Genomic DNA, 15,307 nt, shown 5'->3' on the forward strand with positions numbered 1-15,307 from the left:
TGGGGAGAGGGAAGTCTGGGCTTCTCTGCTTAGGCAGCTGCCCCCGCAACCCGACCTTGGATAAGCGGAAGAAGATGGATGGATTTAGTATGACATTAGTATTGAGTAAAAAAACTAACCTTACAAAATATATTTTTTTCTAGTAAAATTCACCAAGATACATATCTCCAGGCAATATTAGCCATTTTGCATGTGTGGTTTATGAGTTAAGTTTAAATAATTGTCAGATTGAGTGGTATACTGTCATAGTGAAAAAAAAACATATTTTGTATTTGCAAACCTTACAAAAACAACTGATTCTAGTTAAACTCACATGGATACAATATTACAGGCATTTTTAGACATAATGCATGTTTTGTTTTGGAGTTATGTTAATATAACTTTCTTATTTAGTATGACAGTTATACGGTCATGAGGAAAAAAAACTAACTTGTGTCTTTACAAAACTTACAAATAATAGTTTTTCCAGTAAAACTCACAAAGACACATTTCTCCAGGCATTATTAGTCATTTTGCATGTGTGGTTTAGGAGATATGTTTAAATAACTGTCATATTGAATGTGACAGTTATACTGTCATTATGAGTAAAACCTAATTTTTGTATTTGTAAACCTTACCAAAATACCTGATTCTGGTAAAACTCCTACGATTCAATGTTGCATGTTGCATGTTGCTAAATATGAAAAGTTATCTTTTCATATTTAGTATGACAGGGCTGGGTCATAGAGGTTGGGTGCAGTTTGAGCTGGGCGGCAGCCGAAGGCAGGGCACTTGGTGGTCCCATAAGCTAGCTCTTGGGATGTGGAACGTCTCCTCGCTGGGAGGGAAGGAGCCTGAGCTGGTGAGCGAGGTGGAGAAGTTCCAGCTAGATATATTTGGACTCACAGCAAGGGCTCTGGAACCTGTTCTCTCGAGAGGGGCTGGACTCTCTTCCACTCTGGCGTTGCAAGCAATGAAAGGCTGGGGTGGCAATTCTTGTTGCCCCCGGCTCAAAGCCTGCACGTTGGACTTTAACCCAGTAGACGAGATGGTAGCTTCCCTCCGCCTTCGGGTTGGGGGACGGGTCCTGACTGTTGGTTGTGTTTACGCACCAAACAGCAGCTCAGAGTACCCACTCTTTTTGTATTCCCTTGTGGGAGTACTGGAGAGTGCTCCCTCGGGTGATTCCTTTGTTCTGCTGGGGGACTTCAACGCTCATGTTAGCAACGACAGTGAAACCTGGAGAGGCGTGATTGGAAAAAATGGCCACCCGGATACAAACCCAAGTGGTGCTTTGTTATTGGACTTTTGTGATTGTCCATAACAAACACAATGTTCAAACATAAGGGTGTCCATATGTGCACTTGGCACCAGGACACCCTCGGCCGCAGTTCCTTTGTAGTTGTGTCATCGGATTTGCGGCCTCATGTTTTGGACACTCGGGTGAAGAGAGGGGCAGAGCTTTCTACCGATCACCAACTGGTGGTGAGCTGGCTCCAAAAGTGGGGGAGGATGCCGGACAGACCTAGCAGGCCCAAACGCATTGTGAGGGTCTGCTGGGAACGCCTAGCAGAGTGTCCTTTTAGAGAGAGTTTTAATTCCCACCTCCGGAAGAACTTTGAACATGTCACGAGAGGTGCTGGACATTGAGTCTGAGTGGACCATGTTCCGTGCCTCTCTTGTCGAGCTGGCTAATTGGAACTGTGGCCACAAGGTGTTTGGTGCCTGTCGTGGCGGTAATCTAGAACCCGCTGGTGGACACCAGCAGTGAGGGATGCCGTCAAGCTGAAGAACGAGCCTATCGGGTCCTTTTGGCTCATGGGACTCCAGAGACAGCGGACAGGTACTGACAGGCCAAGCGACCTCTACTGCGGCTGTTGTGGATCGGTGGAGGGAATAATAATAATACCTGAGATTTATATAGCGCTTTTCTAAGTACCCAAAGTCGCTTTACATGTTAAAAACCAATCATTCATTCACAACACCTGGTGGTACGAAGACCTCCTCAAGCCCACCGACACGTCTTCCTATGAGAAAGCAGTGCCTGGGGAATCTGTGGTGGGCTCTCCTATTTCTGGGCCTGAGGTTGCCAAGGTAGTTAAAACGCTCCTCGGTGGAAAGGGGGTGGATGAGATCCGTCCGGAGTTCCTTAAGGCTCTGGATGCTGTAGGGCTGTCTTGGTTGACAAGACTCTGCAACATCGCGTGGACATCGGGGGCGGTACCCCTGGATTGGCAGACCGGGGTGCTGGTTTCTGTCTTTAAGAAGGGGAACTGGAGGGTGTGTTCGAACTATCGTGGATCACACTCCTCAGCCTATTCTATTCATGTGTACTGGAGAGGAGGCTACGCCGGATAGTCGAACCTCAGATCCAGGATGGTTTTCGTCCTGGTCGTGGAATACTAGACCAGCTTTATACTCTCGGCGGGGTCCTTGAGTGTGCATGGGAGTTTGCCCAACCAGTCTACATGTGCTTTGTGGACTTGGAGAAGGCATTCGACCGTGTCCCCCGGGGAGTCCTGTGGGGAGTGCTCATAGAGTATGGGGTATCGGACTGTCTGTATGATCAGTGTCAGAGCTTGGTCCGCATTGCCGGCAGTAAGTCGGACCCTTTCCAGTGAGGGTTGGACTCCGCCAAGGCTGCCCTTTGTCACCGATTCTGTTCATAACTTTTATGGACATAATTTCTAGGCGCAGTCATGGCGTTGAGGGGAACCGGTTTGGTGGATGCAGGATTAGGTCTCTGCTTTTTGCAGATGATGTGGTCCTGATGGCTTCAACTGGCCAGGATCTTCAGCTCTCATTGGATCGGTTCGCAGCCGAGTGTGAAGCGACTGGGATGAGAATCAGCACCTCCAAGTCCGAGTCCATGGTTCTCGCCCGGGAAAGGGTGGAGTGCCATCTCAAGGTTGTGGAGGAGATCTTGCCCCAAGTGGAGGAGTTCAAGTACCTAGGAGTCTTGTTCACAAGTAAAAAACTACTTTTTGTGTATGCAAGTCTTAAAAATTAGATATGTTTCGAGTAAAACTCACACGCATGCGTTATTTCAGGCATTATTAGCCACTTTTCACGTGTGGTTTAGGAGTTATGTTTAAATAACGGTCAAATTGAGTGTGACTGGTAAGCATCCTGGCACAGCACGCCTGGCCTTCACCGAGAGGAACCACAACTACAAGATAGGATGGCTTTGAAAAGGATTAACAAGGAGCTTCATGACCTGGCTCGTGACCCCCAGCACAGTGCTCCGCTGGTCCTGTGGGTGATGACATGTTTCACTGGAAAGCCACAATCATGGGCCCTAGTGACAGTCCATATCAGGGGGGTGTTTTCTTCCTGAATATTCATTTCTCAACAGACTACCCCTTCAAACCACCCAAGGTGGCGTTCACAACAAGAATTTGCCACCCAAATATTAACAGTAACGGCAGTATCTGTCTGGACATTCTCAGATCACAGTGGTCTCCAGCACTTACCATTTCTAAAGTTCTTCTCTCCATTTGCTCACTCCTATGTGACCCCAACCCTGATGACCCCTTAGTGCCAGAGATCGCACGAATCTACAAAACAGATACCTGCAAGTACACCAAACTGGCAAAATAATGGACACAGAAATATGCAATGTGATGGCACAGTCTGGAAAAACGTTTTCTCTGGTTCAGACTGAAAATTTGTGGAAATGTTTTTTTCTTTTTCACTTTTTTTTTTTTTTTTTGGTTAATCAGCATTATACGCCCTCTTTTCCCCTACCCCGCCCGTGCGCTAATAAGAAGATAGTGTTTTCCTCTCAGGGCACGCGCCAGTTTCTGGGTGTCTTTCTCATGTAGAGTTGCAAACGGCGAGTTTGGGCGCGCGCGGATGATTCTTACTCCGCAAAGTCTCCCCATGTTCAAAGTTTGACGTCCATTTGGCAGAAAGGATCCAAACAGAAACTGGCTGGTGACCACCTGTAGGGTTAATGACATAGTAAACATGAGCACACCCACTGTGTACAGTATTTGAGAGTGTAGTATGTCATGCATGTTCATCAAGTCAAACATTCAAAGCCCATACGTTGGAAGAATTTGGTTCCCCTCCGAAGCCTTTTATTGCTTTTTTTGTTTGTTTTCTAGGAGCCAGTAGATGAGGTGTTGCTTGTACCCCCTTAACTTAAACACTGTCTTCTTGTAGCCCTCCAAGTGTTGATTGGAATCCCATGGTTGATAATCAACTTGTGGCTCTGTTTTTAGTTTCCCTTCAATAAAGTTACTTAAACCTTAAAAAAAAAAAAGAAAAAAAAAAAAAGAGTGTGACTGTCATAGTGAGTAAAACCTATTTTTTGTATTTGCAAACCTTACAAACACAACTGATTCTAGTAAAACTCACATGGATTCAATATTACAAGCATTTTTACACATTTTGCATGTTTGATTTAGGAATTATGATGGAATACATTTTTATTGCTTTTTTTGCATTATCTCAGGATTGTAAGAACATTACTGTCATATTGGGTAAAAAACTACTATTTGTGATTGCAAGATTTAAAAAAGCATATGTTTTAAATACAACTCCCAAGGATGCATTATTTTAGGCATTATTAGCCATTTTGTCACATGTGGTTTGGAGTTATGTTTCAATAACTGTCATTTGAGTGTGACAGTATACTGTCATAGTGAGTAAAACCTAAATTTTGTATTTGCAAACTTTACAAAAACAACAATTGCTTTTTTCGCATTATCTCAGGATTTTAAGAACATTACTGTCATATTGAGTAAAAATCTACTTTTTGCTTTTGCAAGCCTTATGTTTCGTGTAAAACTCACAAGAATGCATTATTTCAGGCATTATTAGCCATTTTTTTATGTGTACTTTAGAAGTTATGTTTAAATTACTGTCAGTTATGTTTAAAACCTACATTTTGTATTTGAAAAACAATTGATTCCAGTAATTCTCACATGGATTCAATATTACAGGCATTTTTAGACATTTTGCATGTTTGATTAGGAATTATGTTGGAATACATTTGTATTGCTTTTTTCTTATTATTTCAGAATTTTAAGAACATTACTGTCATATTGAGTAAAAAACTACTTTTTGTGTTTGCAAGTCTTTAAAAAAACATATGTTTCGAGTAAAACTCACAAGGATTAGCCTTTTTTCACGTGTAGTTTAGGACTTATAATTAAATGACTGTCATATTGAGTGTGACACTGTGAGTATAACCTAATTTTTGTATTTGCAATTCTTACAAAAACAACCGATTCTAGTAAAACTCACATAGATACAATATTACAGGCATGTTTAGAATTACTGCATGTTTGGTTTTGGAGTTATGTTTATATAACCTCCTCTCTGAGCTGCCACTTTATCATGGTAAAGGAGTTTGCTTGTCCTACTGATCCTAGGAGCTATGTTGTCCGGGGGCTTCTATAACCCCTGGTAGGGTCTCCCAAGACAAACAGGTCCTAGGTGAGGGATCAGACAAAGAGCAGCTCAAGGACCTTTATGAAAAGTACAAATCGAGGACCTCGATTTTTCCTCGCCCGGACGCGGGTCACCGTGGCTCCCCTGTGGAGCCAGGTCCAGAGGTGGGCCACGATGGCGAGCGCCTGGTGGCCGGGCCTGTCAGCTCGAAGAGGCAATGTGGGTCCCCCTCCAATGTGCTCACCACTCATGGGTTGGGTCATAGAGGTCGGGTGCAGTGTGAGCTGGGAGGCAGCCGAAGGCAGGGCACTTGGTGGTCCCATAAGCTAGCTCATGGGACGTGGAACGTCTCTTCGCTGGGAGGAAAGGAGCCTGAGCTGGTGCGCGAGGTGGAGAAGTTCCGGCTAGATATAGTTGGACTCACTTCGACGCACAGCAAAGGCTCTGGAACCTGTTCTCTCGAGAGGGGCTGGACTCTTCCACTCTGGCGTTGCAAGCAATGAGAGGCTGGGGTGGCAATTCTTGTTGCACCCGGCTCAAAGCCTGCACGTTGGACTTTAACCCAGTAGACGAGATGGTAGCTTCCCTCCGCCTTCGGGTTGGGGGACGGGTCTTGACTGTTGCTTGTGTTTACGCACCAAGCAGCAGCTCAGAGTACCCACTCTTTTTGGATTCCTTTGAGGGAGTACTGGAGAGTGATTCCCTTGTTCTGCTGGGGGTCTTCAAAGCTCATGTGAGCAACGACAGTGAAACCTGGAGAGGCGTGATTGGAAAAAAATGGCAACCCGGATTTGAACCCAGGTGGTACTTTGTTATTGGACTTTTGTGCTCGTCACGGATTGTCCATAACAAACACAATGTTCAAACATAAGGGTGTCCATATGTGCACTTGGCACCAGGACACCCTAGGCCGCAGTTCCATGATTGACTTTGTAGTTGTGTCATCGGATTTGCGGCCTCATGTTTTGGACCCTCGGGTGAAGAGAGGGCAGAGCTTTCTACCGATCACCTGGCTGGCTCCGATGGTGGGGGAGGATGCCGGACAGACCTGGCAGGCCCAAACGCATTGTGAAGGTCTGCTGGGAACGCCTAGCAGAGTTTCCTGTCAGAGAGAGTTTCAATTCCCACCTCCGGAAGAACTTTGAACATGTCACGAGAGGTGCTGGACATTGAGTCTGAGTGGACCCTGTTCCGTGCCTCTCTGGTCGACCTGGCTGATTGGAGCTGTTGCCTGTCGTGGTGGTAATCTAAAACCCGCTGGTGGACACCAGCAGTGAGGGATGCCATCAAGCTGAAGAAAGACCCTATCGGGTCCTTTTGGCTCATGGGACTCCAGAGGCAGCGGACATGTACTGACAGGCCAAGCGACCTCTACTGCGGCAAGTCCGACCGGCAGGAGGCCACGGGGAAGACCCAGGACAAATTGGGAACGCCTCGGGATCCCCCGAGAAGAGCTGGACGAAGAGGCTGGGGAGAGGGAAGTCTGGGCTTCTCTGCTTAGGCAGCTGCCCCCGCAACCCGACCTTGGATAAGCGGAAGAAGATGGATGGATTTAGTATGACATTAGTATTGAGTAAAAAAACTAACCTTACAAAATATATTTTTTCTAGTAAAATTCACAAAGATACATATCTCCAGGCAATATTAGCCATTTTGCATGTGTGGTTTATGAGTTAAGTTTAAATAACTGTCAGATTGAGTGTGACAGTATACTGTCATAGTGAAAAAAAAACATATTTTGTATTTGCAAACCTTACAAAAACAACTGATTCTAGTTAAACTCACATGGATACAATGTTACAGGCATTTTTAGACATAATGCATGTTTGTTTTGGAGTTATGTTTATATAACTTTCTTATTTAGTATGACAGTTATACGGTCATGAGGAAAAAAAACTAACTTGTGTCTTTACAAAACTTACAAATAATAGTTTTTCCAGTAAAACTCACAAAGACACATTTCTCCAGGCATTATTAGTCATTTTGCATGTGTGGTTTAGGAGATATGTTTAAATAACTGTCATATTGAATGTGGCAGTTATACTGTCATTATGAGTAAAACCTAATTTTTGTATTTGTAAACCTTACCAAAATACCTGATTCTGGTAAAACTCCTATGATTCAATGTTGCAGGCATTTTTAGACGGATTGCAAGTTTGGTTTTGGAGTTGTGTTTATATAACTTTTCATATTTAGTATGACAGGGCTGGGTCATAGAGGTTGGGTGCAGTTTGAGCTGGGCGGAAGCCGAAGGCAGGGCACTTGGTGGTCCCATAAGCTAGCTCTTGGGATGTGGAACGTCTCCTCGCTGGGAGGGAAGGGGCCTGAGCTGGTGAGCGAGGTGGAGAAGTTCCAGCTAGATATATTTGGACTCACAGCAAGGGCTCTGGAACCTGTTCTCTCGAGAGGGGCTGGACTCTCTTCCACTCTGGCGTTGCAAGCAATGAAAGAGTGGGGTGGTAATTCTTGTTGCCCCCGGCTCAAAGCCTGCACGTTGGACTTTAACCCAGTAGACGAGATGGTAGCTTCCCTCCGCCTTCGGGTTGGGGGACGGGTCCTGACTGTTGGTTGTGTTTACGCACCAAACAGCAGCTCAGAGTACCCACACTTTTTGTATTCCCTTGTGGGAGTACTGGAGAGTGCTCCCTCGGGTGATTCCCTTGTTCTGCTGGGGGACTTCAACGCTCATGTTAGCAACGACAGTGAAACCTGGAGAAGCGTGATTGGAAAAAATGGCCACCCGGATCCAAACCCAAGTGGTGCTTTGTTATTGGACTTTTGTGATTGTCCATAACAAACACAATGTTCAAACATAAGGGTGTCGATATGTGCACTTGGCACCAGGACACCCTCGGCTGCAGTTCCTTTGTAGTTGTGTCATCGGATTTGCGGCCTCATGTTTTGGACACTCGGGTGAAGAGAGGGGCAGAGCTTTCTACCGATCACCACCTGGTGGTGAGCTGGCTCCAAAAGTGGGGGAGGATGCCGGACAGACCTAACAGGCCCAAACGCATTGTGAGGGTCTGCTGGGAACGCCTAGCAGAGCGTCCTTTTAGAGAGAGTTTTAATTCCCACCTCCGGAAGAACTTTGAACATGTCACGAGAGGTGCTGGACATTGAGTCTGAGTGGACCATGTTCCGTGCCTCTCTTGTCGAGCTGGCTGATTGGAACTGTGGCCGTAAGGTATTTGGTGCCTGTCGCGGCTGTAATCTAGAACCCGCTGGTGGACACCAGCAGTGAGAGATGCCGTCAAGCTGAAGAAAGAGCCTATCGGGTCCTTTTGGCTCATGGGACTCCAGAGGCAGCGGACAGGTACTGACAGGCCAAGCGACCTCTACTGCGGCTGTTGTGGATCGGTGGAGGGAATACTTCGAATACATCCTCAAGCCCACCAACACGTCTTCCTATGAGGAAGCACTGCCTGGGGAATCTGTGGTGGGCTCTCCTAATTCTGGGGCTGAGGTTGCCAAGGTAGTTAAAAAGCTCCTCGGTGGCAAGGCCCCGGGGGTGGATGAGATCCGTCCGGAGTTCCTTAAGGCTCTGGATGCTGTAGGGCTGTCTTGGTTGACAAGACTCTGCAACATCGCGTGGACATCGGGGGCGGTACCTCTGGATTGGCAGACCGGGGTGGTGGTTTCTGTCTTTAAGAAGGGGAACTGGAGGGTGTGTTCCAACTATCGTGGATCACACTCCTCAGCCTATTCTATTCATGTGTACTGGAGAGGAGGCTAGGCCGGATAGTCGAACCTCGGATCCAGGACGAACAGTGTGGTTTTCGTCCTGTTTGTGGAACACTAGACCAGCTTTATACTCTCGGTGGGGTCCTTGAGTGTGCATGGGAGTTTGCCCAACCAGTCTACATGTGCTTTGTGGACTTGGAGAAGGCATTCGACCGTGTCCCCCGGGGAGTCCTGTGGGGAGGGCTCAGAGAGTATGGGGTATCGGACTGTCAGATTGTGGCGGATCGCTCCCTGTATGATCAGTGTCAGAGCTTGGTCCGCATTGCCGGCAGTAAGTCGGACCCTTTCCAGTGAGGGTTGGACTCCGCCAAGGCTGCCCTTTGTCGCCGATTCTGTTCATAACTTTTATGGCCATAATTTCTAGGCGCAGTCATGGCGTTGAGGGGAACCGGTTTGGTGGATGCAGGATTAGGTCTCTGCTTTTTGCAGATGATGTGGTCCTGATGGCTTCAACTGGCCAGGATCTTCAGCTCTCATTGGATCGGTTCGCAGCCGAGTGTGAAGTGACTGGGATGAGAATCAGCACCTCCAAGTCCGAGTCCATGGTTCTCGGCCGGGAAAGGGTGGAGTGCCATCTCCAGGTTGTGGAGGAGATCTTTCCCCAAGTGGAGGAGTTCAAGTACCTAGGAGTCTTGTTCACGAGTGAGGGAAGAGTGGATTGTGAGATCCACAGGCGGATCGATGCGGCGTCTTCAGTAATGATCCGTTGTGGTGAAGAAGGAGCTGAGCCAGAAGGAAAAGCTCTCAATTTACCGGTCGATCTACGTTCCCCACAGGTACAAGCGGCCGAAATGAGTTTCCTACCCCGGGTGGCGGGTCTCTCCCTTAGAGATAGGATGAGAAGCTCTGTCATCCGGGAGGAACTCGGAGTAAAGCCGCTGCTCTTCCACATTAAGAGGAGCCGGATGAGGTGGTTCGGACATCTGCTCAGGATGCCACCCGAACGCCTCCCTAGGGAGGTGTTAGGGCAAGTCCGACCGGCAGGAGGCCACGGGGAAGACCCAGGACACATTGGGAAGACTATGTCTCCCGGCTGGCCTGGCGCCTCGGGATCCCCAGAGAAGAGCTGGACAAAGAGGCTGGGCTTCTCTGCTTAGGCTGCTGCCCCCCCAACCCGACCTCGGCTAAGCGGAAGAAAATAGATGGATTTAGTGTGACAGTATACTGTTATATTGAGTAAAAAAACTAACTTGTGTCTCAGCAAACCTTACAAAATGTATATTTGTATAGTAAAACTCACTAAGATACACACCTCCAGGCGTTATTAGCCATTTTGCATGTGTGGTTTAGGAGTTATGTTTAAATAACTGTCAGTTTGAGTGTGATAGTGTACTGTCATAGTGAGAAAAACCCATATTTTGTATTTGCAAACCTTATAAAAACAACTGATTCTAGTAAAACTCACATGGATACAATATTACAGGCATTTTTAAAGACATAATGCATGTTTTGTTTTGGAGTTATGTTTATATAACTTTCATATTTACTATGACAGTTATACTGTCATATTGAGTAAAAAAAAAAAAACTTGTGTCTTTACAAACCTTACAAATATTTTTTTTCCCAGTAAAACTCACAAAGATACATTTCTCCAGGCATTATTAGCCATTTTGCATGTGTTGTTTAGGAGTTATGTTTAAATAACTGTCATATTGAATGTGGCAGTTATACTGTCATTATGAGTAAAACCTAATTTTTGTATGTGTAAACCTTACAAACCTTATGTGGTAACCTCACATAAATTCAATATTACAGACATTTTTAGACGGATTGCATATTTGGTTTTGGAGTTATGTTTATATAACTTTCATATTTAGTATTACAGTTATAGACTTAGACTGAGACTTAGACTTAGACTTAAACTTAGACTTAAACTTAGACTTCTTTTTTGTTGTCATTCAAATTTGAACTTTACAGCACAGATAAGAACGAAATTTCGTTACATAAACTCATGGTAGTGCAGGATAAAAAAGCAATAAGGTGCATATATAAATAAATAAATATATATAAATAATAAATACATATATATATAAAATAAATAAATATACATAAGTAAATAAATAAATAAATAGATTACTGTACGATAAGTATATTGCACTTTTTCACATGCGTCCACGTTTATGGATGTATGTTATATTGTCTTTTTTATTCCAGCGAGTTAATCCATTTTGGGGGGAGTTGAGGGGATCATTTAATTATGATGCGTTCAAGAGTCTTACGGCCTGAGGGAAGAAGCTGTTACAGAACCTGGAGGTTCTGCTTCGGAGGCTGCGGAACCTCTTTCTAGAGTCCAGCTGTGAAAACAGTCCTTGGTGGGGGTGGGAGGAGTCTTTGCAGATTTTCTGAGCCCTGGTCAGGCAGCGGCTTTTTCGATCTCCTGAATAGGGGGAAGAGGAGTCCTGATGATCTTTTCCGCCGTCCTCACCACTCTCTGCAGAGACTTCCAGTCTGAGGCACTGCAGGCTCCAGTCCAGACAGAGATGCTGTTGGTCAGCAGGCTCTCTATAGTGCCTCTGTAAAATGTGGTGAGAATGGGGGGAGGGAGCTGGGCTCTTTTCATCCGACGCAAAAAGTGTATGCGCTGCTGAGCTCTTTTTACAAGAGCTCCGGTGTGTAGGGACCAGATTATATTGTCAGTTATCTGCACCCCCAGGAACTTGGTGCTGCTTACTATCTCCACCGCTGTGCCATTGATGAAGAGTGGAGCGTGGCTGGACTGGTGCTTCCTGAAGTCAACGATGATCTCCTTGGTCTTGTTGACATTCAGGACCAGGTTGTTGGTTCTGCACCAGTCAACCAGATGTTTCACCTTTAGTCCATGTCGTTGTTGTCACGGATGAGGCCCACTACTATCGTGTCGTCCGCATACTTCACAATGTGGTTAGTAGTGGACCTGGCGCAACAGTCAAGGGTCATCAACGTGGACAGCAGCGGGCTCAGGACGCAGCCCTGGGGGGAGCCGGTGCTCAGAAGATGGCACTGGAGGTGTTGTTGCCCACTCTCACGGATTGGGGTCTGTCTGTGAGGAAGTCAAGCAGCCAGTTGCAAAGGGGGGTACTGAAACCAAGGGGGGCCAGTTTGCTCACCAAGTGCTGCGGGATGATGGTGTTGAATGCTGAGCTGAAGTCCAGGAACAACATCCGCACGTGTGTGTCCTTTCCTTCCAGATGTTCTAAGCTCAGGTGGAGTGCAGAGGAGATGGCGTCCTCTGTGGAGCGGTTAGGGCGATAAGCAAACTGGTATGGGTCGAATGTGGGGGGAAGTCTGGAGACAATATATTCCTTTACCAGCCTCTCAAAGCACTTCATTATGATGGGGGTGAGTGCAACGGGCGGTAATCATTGAGGGAGGAGATTGTGGGTTTTTTTGGCACTGGAATGATTGTGGCCGTCTTAAAACATGATGGTACCACAGCCTGAGTCAGCGAGATGTAGAAGATGTCTGTGAGAACCCCAGCCAGCTGGTGTGCACATCCCTTAAGCACCTTGCCCGGAATGTCATCAGGTCCCGGTGCTTTCCGGGGGTTCACTCTCCTCAGGGTTTTCCGGACATCCGCTATATCCAGGTTGAGCGGCTGCTCATCAGGGCGAGGGATGGATTTTCTCGCCGGAGTGGTGTTAAGTGCCTCAAAACTTGCAAAGTAGTTGTTAAGGTCATCTAGGAAGAGATGTAGAAGATGTCTGTGAGAACCCCAGCCAGCTGGTGTGCACATCCCTTAAGCACCTTGCCCGGAATGTCATCAGGTCCCGGTGCTTTCCGGGGGTTCACTCTCCTCAGGGTTTTCCGGACATCCGCTATATTCAGGTTGAGCGGCTGCTCATCAGGGCGAGGGATGGATTTTCTCGCCGGAGTGGTGTTAAGTGCCTCAAACCTTGCAAAGTAGTTGTTAAGGTCATCTAGGAAGCTGATACTGTTGTCACTGGGACAAGGACAAGGGGCAGCTTTATAGTCCGTGATGACCTGTATGCCCTGCCACATTCGTCTAGTGTTCGTAGGGTTCTCGAAGAAGTCCTGCACTTTCTGACTGTGAGCACGCTTTACAACCTTAATGGCACGGTTCAGGTTAGCTCTGGCTGATTTTAATGTCACCATGTCGCCAGACTTGAAAGCCTTGTTCCGAGCCTTCAGCATTGCACGTACCTCACTGTTCATCCAGGGTTTCTCGTTGGCCCGTGTGGGGATGTTCTTGATCACATGACATCCTCCATGCACTTCTGAATGTATGCGGACACAGACTCTGCATACTCCTCCACACATGTGTGGTGATTTTCGGTGGCGGCTGCTTTGAACATGTCCCAGTCTGTGGTTTGGAAGCTGTCTTGTAATGCTGACATTGCTCCCTCTGGCCAGATTCACTGCAGCTTGCTTCCTGATCAGCAGGGGCTTGTATGCAGGAATTAGCATCACAGATAGATGTCTGAGGAGCCGAGGTGGGGACGTGGTGCAGCTTTATACGCCTGTTTAATATTACTATGAATCAAGTCAAGCTTGCTTCCACCCCTGGTTGCAAAATTCACATATTGATGGAAATGAGGGAAAACTGTTTTCATGTTAGCTTGATTAAAATCCCCTGCCACGATGAAAACTCCCTCTGGATGTGTAGTTTGCAGTCATATTGAGTAAAAAAAACTAACTTGTGTCTTTGCAAACCTTAGAAAAGATTATTATTCTGGTTAAACTAACAAAGCGACATTTCTCCAGGCATTATTAGCCATTTCGCATATGTTGTTTCGGAGTTATGTTTAAATAAGTGTCATATTGAATGCGACAGTATACTGTCATAGTGAGTCAAACCTAATTTTTGTATTTGCAAACCTTACAAAAACAACTGTTTCTAGTAAAACTCACCCAGATACAATATTACAGGCATTTTTAGACAAAATTCCTGTTTGGTTTTGGAGTTATGTTTATATAACTTTCATATATAATATGACAGCTATACTGTTATTTGAGTAAAAAAACTAACTTGTGTCTTCACAAACCTTACAAAATATTTTTTTTCCATTAAAACTCTCAAAGATACATGTCTCCAGGCATTATTAGTCATTTTGCATGTGTGGATGAGGAGTTATGTTTAAATGATTGTCATTTGAGTGTGGCAGTTATACTGTCATTATGAGTAAAACCTTTTTTTTTTTTTTTTGTAAACCTTACCAAAATACCTGATTCTGGTAAAAGTCACATTGATACAATTATACGGGCATTTTTAAACATAATGCATGTTTGGTTTTGGAGTTATGTTTATAAATTTTCATATTTAGTATTACAGTTATACTGTCATATTGAATAAAAAAAACTAACTTGCGCTGCTGACCCGTCTCCGCTCGGGATGGTTTCCTGTTGGCCCCGCTGTGGACTGGACTCCCGCTGATGTGTTGGATCCACTGTGGACTGGACTTTCACAATGTTATGTCAGACCCACTCGACATCCATTGCTTTCGGTCTCCCCTAGAGGGGGGGGGGGTTACCCACATATGCGGTCCTCTCCAAGGTTTCTCATAGTCATTCACCGACGTCCCACTGGGGTGATTTTTTCCTTGCCCGTATGTGGGCTCTGTACCGAGGATGTCGTTGTGGCTTGTACAGCCCTTTGAGACACTTGTGATTTAGGGCTATATAAATAAACATTGATTGATTGATTGATTGAACTTGTGTCTTTGCAAATCTTACAAAAGATCATTTTTCTAGTAAAACTAACAAAGATACATGTCTCCAGACATTATTAGCCATTTTGCATGTGTTGTTTAGGAGTTATATTTATATACATGTTGTGGCTTTTTTCGCATTATCTCAGGATTTTAAAAACATTAATGTCATATTGAGTAAACAAAAACTAATTTGTGTCTTTGCAAACCCTACAAAAGAAAATGTTTCTAGTAAAACTCACAAAGATACATTTCTTCACGCATTTTTCATGTGTGGTTTAGGAGTTAGGTTAAAAGAACTGTTATATTGAGTGTGGCAGTAATATTGTCATTATGTGTAAAACCAAATATTTGTATTTGCAAACCTAACAAAAACTATTGATTCCTGTAATTCTCACAGGGATTTAATATTACAGACATTTTTAGACATTTTGCATGTTTAAATTAAGAATTATGTTGGAATACATTTTTATTGCTTTTTTCGCATTATCTCAGGATTTTAAGAACATTACTGTCTTTTGAGTAAAAAACTACTTTTTGTG

At 45.2% G+C, this 15,307-nt stretch overlaps 1 pseudogene; it reads left to right on the forward strand.

The window, feature by feature from the left end:
- The first annotated feature begins 3,145 nt into the window (after window positions 1-3,145).
- On the forward strand, window positions 3,146-3,649 carry LOC133645265 (ubiquitin-conjugating enzyme E2 D3-like; annotated as a pseudogene).
- Window positions 3,650-15,307: the final 11,658 nt, after the last annotated feature.

This window comes from Entelurus aequoreus, unplaced genomic scaffold (assembly GCF_033978785.1).
Source record: "Entelurus aequoreus isolate RoL-2023_Sb unplaced genomic scaffold, RoL_Eaeq_v1.1 HiC_scaffold_29, whole genome shotgun sequence".
NCBI classification, from domain to species: domain Eukaryota; kingdom Metazoa; phylum Chordata; class Actinopteri; order Syngnathiformes; family Syngnathidae; genus Entelurus; species Entelurus aequoreus.